Below are 6,707 nucleotides of genomic sequence, written 5' to 3' on the forward strand. Positions count from 1 at the left end.
TTGTATAGTGTCGGTGCATTGCCTAAATAAATTGTTGTATCAGTTTTGTGCTTTGGAAAATGATAAGGAAATAAATTAGGCACAGAAAATAAATATTTGAGAAATACAGAGAGAGTTTGAGGTCAGCCGAGAGTCTATGCAGTGGGCCGGACTTATGCCTTGATGATCCGATGAGGAGAAAATTATTTTGCAAAGTAGGGATCATCATACCTTAAATGGCTTGGATGATTTTATTTCAAATATTTTGTTGATTGTTATTTTGTTAAAATTGCATATATGTATTTTGTTTAAAAGCATATACATATTTTTGTGAAGCAAATTTATCATGAAACTCTTTGAAATCCTTGTTATGGTTTTTCCTATTGTCTTACCCCCCTACAGTTTCATGTACCGAGGATGCTTGAGGATTTTTAGCTGCGGGTTTAGGTGGAAGAGTTGGTGTTGAGGATTTTTGTTTAATTATTTAGAGATTTTGTAATTATCTTTGAGGAATTGATCTGTATCAATAAAAAGATATTTCTTTTGAGATCTTGTGTGTAATACTGATGTGTTTTGATTTGAATAAATCAAGAAATTTATTTAGAAAAAAATTCAGGGCGTTACACTAAAACGGAAAAGTAAGATAGATAAAGGTCCTAGAATACCTAAACTTAAGGGGTTTAAATGCGCACTTTTCAGCGCTCATCAACTACTACTACTATTAATGTAGCAAAAGTAAGTAGGGATCATCCCAAGGGATTCGCAAGAATTAAGGAATCGAAATTGGATTAGTAGGTTGAATGATCAAAGAGAGTGGTTTTGTTGGTTAAATTATGCTATGATTAATTGAAAACAATGCAATGTCAAACAAGTTAAAGTAAATGAGGTGTAGAGAATGAAAGAGGGGTTTGGGATATAGAGTTCACCATTAGGTTTTACCTCACTAGACATTTAACATTTGTTATATTAGGGTGATTCCATGTTGTAAAACAAGTGTGTGTGCCATTGATTGATATATTAAACATGGATGGCAAATTAAACATAAATTGTCTAATCAATCTAGTGAGTAGCACAACCTATCAAACTAAGCTATTAACCATTCAATAAACCTATAATCAATGCACACACAAAAATCTAGAGAAATGTATTACTTGCACCCATAAGCATGGACCATTAAACAATAAAAATGGATTGTCTATCTATCTAGGAAATTTAAGCAACTAGGCTATAATTACACTAATGACAAGGAAATTAAACTAATTAGACTAATGAGATAGCACAACCCATCAAGAAATAAGTATAGTCCATCAAATAAAATACAAGAGCAATCAATTAAGCATAATGCATTGACCAACACTACATTCATCATTTTAATACACTTAGACATGCACCAAATGTAAAGAATCAAGTGTAAACACATAATTATCCATTCCATCACACATAGACATATGAATAGAATTGAAAGATTAATTGGAAATAGTAAACCACACAAATCATATAAAAATAAGATTTATATAAACATGAGGTCATTACAATATGTACAACACAAATTCCCACTAATTATAAAGTATTAAGGTTTAGGAAGCAAGCCTAGGGCCATCTCTAGCCCCAATAGAATGATCTAGCCACTCATGGTTGTTGTCATCTAACCCTCAAGGGCTCTCTTCATGGTTGGATTAATCTTCCTCCCTTGGTGTTCTTGGTAGAAACTTTAGCAATTGGAAGAATCCTTCTCAAAATTTGTATGTTTTTTCTCTCTTATCTCTAGCCAATTTCTAACTAACCAACCTCTTTAATAAAAATAGCCAATTTCCTTATATAGGTAGCTCAAATGTCACACCCAATGGTTAGACCTCTTGCACTAGGACCTCCAAATGATTGCACCATGAACACACCTTCAATTGGGCTTGAAATTTATTTTGCATGAATTTTGAGGCAGTTCGATCGATCACACTGTTCAGATCGATCGAATCATGGCAGCACAATTATTTAGATATGGACAAAGGTTGAGATTTTTATAGGGAAAAGGACAAACGTGGTTGTAAGGATAAGATCAAAAGGTTCGATTGATCGATCGAAGAAAAGATTGGATCGATCGAAAAGGAAATTTTCCTAAGGATAAGGACAAGGGCTCGATCCATCAAGGCAGGCTTGGAACGATCATAGCGTGATCGATCATAACATGATTCGATCAATCGAATAGGGAATTTTCACTACTTTGCTTCCACTTTACTCCTTATTTCCACTAAACTATGGACTACTTCTTCAAATGCTCTAATTCAGCTGATTTGACTTATTTTGGGGATAAACATCTAAAATGGAGAAAAATATGAAATTAGACTAAAGCAGGGAAATAAGATAGAATAAGGTCCTAAAATACTCAAGATTAAGGATTTAAATGCGCACTTTTCAGAGCTTATCAGGGATATTGGTTATGTTTTGCAATAATGTATATATAAAAATAATAATAATATATAAAAAAGGCAAAATTTGAAAAAAATGGAAGCAAAGAATTCTTGTTTTGGAACTTGTTGGAGAGTGAAGTATGTGATTAATACATCTTGTATGGATGCATTTGATGTTAAAGAATGATGAAAAAAATTATTGATAAGCATGCGTTGATAAAGAAGGTTCATTTCATGACTTAAAGGCATCATCTTTGAGTTTTCATTATCTAGTAGACTTCACATTGCATATGAGCACACCGAAAGTATTCAAATGAAACATATTCACCCTACTCTTCTTTGCATTATAAAAATGGTTGATTTGAACTAACAAATTGGATGAATGGATATCTTTGGCATGATAAAAAAATTTAAAAAAAAATTAAAAAAAAAAAAAAACAATTATGACCTGTTTAAGCTCATAGCCTTACTAACTCGAGTTATTAAACCCTTTGGAGTGTCTTAACACTTAGTGCCCTAAAACCATCTAGTTTGGGAGTCATTGGCCGAATGCTTGCTACATGGGTTAGTTAGAAAGCTTAAAGGACTTAGACACTGCACGGTCATTTAAAAAAAAATTAAAAAAATTAATGGTTTGTTTGGGTTCATAGCCTTATTAACTCGAGTTATTAAACCCTTTAGAGTGTCTTGACACTTAACGTCCTAAAGCCGTCTGGTTTGGGAATCATTGGCCTAACACTTATTACATGGGTTAGTTAGAAAGCTTAAAGGACTTAGACATTGCACAACCATTATTAAAAATGTACATTTACTTGTCTTAAATAAATTCATGCCTTAGTTATTTTATTTCAAAAGAAGAGTCAATGATTTGAAAGCTATGATGTTGTACAAATGAAGGGGACGGAAATGCATCTTAAAAAGAAAAAAATTCTAATTCACTTTCAAAGGAAGCTATAAATTAATTCTATTATGGATGAGAGATTTGAGTTATGTGTGTGGACTATGATATCAATGCATGATGCTGAAAGCTTAAAATTGTTTAGAGATGTCATTATTTCATATACTTGATGTAATCTTTACAATAATTCTCTCTCCAATGCTCATTTGTTCCAAAAATAAGAATGAGTTTTGTGCATCTTCATGCACCATTTTAATGTTTGTGGGTAACATTCCTATTAAACCCTCACGAGACTACACGTATCCTCAAGGGATGCCTAGTAGTTTAAAAGGCTTGTTGCATATGTTAAATGCAACCATCATTCCCATGAAGGAGGAAAAATGTTGTTTTTTTTAATGTGTGCTTCATTTTAGTTTTGCTAAGGGACTAGCAAAATGTAAGTTTGGGGGTGTGATAAGCACCTAATATTGCATATTCAAGCACCCTTAATTGCATTAGTTAAGTCCATTTTTTGGTTTTTGTATATAAATTATCTTCATTTTTGTGTTTTTGTGTATTTTCAAGTTTATTCTCTAAAAAGACATAAAAATAAGGTTTTAAGGGCTTTTGAAGAATAAGTCATATCGAGCCTCAACATCAAGTGATTTTCAAGAAGAGATGGCCCAAATATTCAATGGATACATTCAACAATGCGTAAGGAAGAAAGTGGATTCATTGGGCCAAGCCCAAAACCAAGCAAAGAAGTGGCAATTTTGAGCCCAAGGATTACATTGCATCTAGACGCCAAGAGGAATTCGGGGCAAACAAATTGCAAAGTTCAAAAGTAATTCACTCTAGTAACAAATCAATTTTGCGTCCGGGTGTACGATTCCGCATCCGGATGCCGGGCGTCGTAGCTGCACAAGGGCACTCCTCACGCGCGCGCAAGTGATAAGCACCGAATATTGCATATTCAAGCACCCTTATTTGCATTAGTTAAGTCCATTAGTTGGTTTTATTGTATAGATTATCTTCAGTTTCGTGTTTTTGTGCACTTTCAGGTTTATTCCTCAAAAAGAAATAAAATTGAGGTTTTGGTGAATTCTTGAAGAATAAGGCATGCCGGGCCCAGGATCTGCATGGATACTAGGAAATTTTGGTCCAATAAACTCATGGACACATTCTACAGAGCCTAAAAAAGAAGATAGAGTCATTGGGCCAAGCCCAAGGTCAATTAAAGAAAAGAAGTTTTAAGCCCAGGTTACACCATTACGGGCTCCTACAGCCTCATGCACAAATCTTGCGGGCACTCACTAAGTTATGATCGAGCCATTGAATTCCAAAGAATGAAAAAAATTCATTCCAGTAGCCTCCAAAATCCACGGGGCCCCGCCATTTACTGCAGGCACCCTCCGGTTGCCACCACAACCCTAGGATGCAACCTTGCCAGCACGCGGAAGCTAGCCATAGCACCCTACGGGGGCCCGCCAATCTATGCAAGCACCCACCAAGTTGCAGACAGCAAATCGTGGTCTTCATTGTTTTACCCAATGTTATCCCCTTGATTGAAGGGATGGTCCTCTTTCTTCTAGGGAGTTTTGACCACGAAATTAAGGGGGTTTGGTAGGATCTTTTGCCTATTTTGGGGAGAAGAAGGATTGTAAAAACATTATGCAAGATTAAGAGGATTTCTAGAGAGAGAAATATTATGTTCTTGAGAGTTTTTGGGTTATATTTGCTGAAATGGGCAAAAATGGAAGGGCTAAGCTCTTCAACCTCTTCATCCTTTACTTCTATAGGTAACTAACTCCCTTCCTAGGAAGGTGATGAAGCCCTTCCTTGTAAGTATGCTCTAGTTATGTTTTGAATTGGGGAATGAAGTATGTATGTGATGCTTTCATATTCAAGAGACTTACACAAGTTGTAATGGTTCTTCATTTCAATAAATGATTGTGTTTAATTTATAGTCTTGTCTTAGGTTGTATTTTTTCATAGTTATATTGCTTACATCTTCATAATGAGAATGGAGATGAGATTATGAAATGGTTTTTAATAGCATGTTGTATGGAAAGTTTGATAGTCCATAGCTTAGGGCCTCCCTTTAATGGATTATTTTTGGTTTTTGACTTTATGTGCTATTATCATATTTATTGAGGAATTTGATAGTCCACAGCTTAGTGAGCATGTCATAAGCTATAGTTTAGGTAGTTCAAGCATGCAAAACTTTGATGGATTATGCTTAATTCTTGATTTTATGAATTTCTTGAAGATAATGTAGCAATCATGTATTACTACTTATCTTGGTCATATACATAAGTTATTCCCCAAGTTAATCACATGCAAGCATGTTTATATGGTTGGTGGTGGATTCACTTCCCTAGCTCTCTTTATATAAGTTCATTTCATCGTAATTCATTCCATTTTATGCAAATTTCAATTCCTAGTTCTAAGTGACAAACAAACCAAACCTTACACCTCTTTCATCAAGCAAAGTGATTTTACAACCTTTGGTGCCATAAACTTGCAATCCTTGTGGTTCGACTTACCCTTACAATAGTCCTATTTTATAATAATTTGTGCTATTGCAATTGTTGATTATTATTGATAAACATATTTCAACCACCAATTTTTCAAAAATTGGTGGTTGAAATATTAAAAAATGGTGGTTGAAATATGTTTACCAATAATAATCAACACTTGCAATATCACAAATCATTGTAAAAGAGGGCTATCGTAAGGGTAAGTCAAACCACAAGGATTGCAAGTTTATGACAACCAATGTTGTAAAATCACTTTGCTTGATGAAAGAGGTGTAAGGTTTGGTTTGTTTGTCATTTAGAACAAGGAATTGAAATTTGCATAAAATGGAATGAATTATGATGAAATGAACTTATGTAAAGAGAGTTAGGGAAGTGAATCCACCACCAACCATATAAACATGCTTGCTTGTGATTAACTTGGGGAATAACTTATGTATATGACCAAGATATGTAATAATACATGATTGCTACATTATCTTTAAGAAATTCATAAAATCAAGAATTAAGCATAATCCATCAAAGTTTTACATGTTTGAACTACCTAAACTAGGGTGTAGCTTATGACATGCTCACTAAGCTAGGGACTATCAAATTCCTTAATAAATATGATAATAGCACATGAAGTCAAAAACCAAGAATAATCCATCAAAGGGAAGCCCTAAGCTATGGACTATCAAACTTTTCATACAACATGCCATTAAAAACCATTTTATGATTTCATCTCCATTCTCATTATGAAGATGTAAGCAATATAACCATGAGAAAATACAATCTAAGACAAGACTATAAATTCAACACAATCATTTATTGAAATGACAAACCATTACAACTTGTGTAAGTCTCTAGAATATGAAACCATCACATATATACTTCATTCCTCAATTCAAAACATAACTAGAGCATGCT

The sequence above is a fragment of the Cornus florida genome, unplaced genomic scaffold (assembly GCF_030987335.1).
Source record: "Cornus florida cultivar Cherokee Brave unplaced genomic scaffold, ASM3098733v1 CherokeeBrave_3.0.0_Hap2_Chr05, whole genome shotgun sequence".
Lineage (NCBI taxonomy): Eukaryota > Viridiplantae > Streptophyta > Magnoliopsida > Cornales > Cornaceae > Cornus > Cornus florida.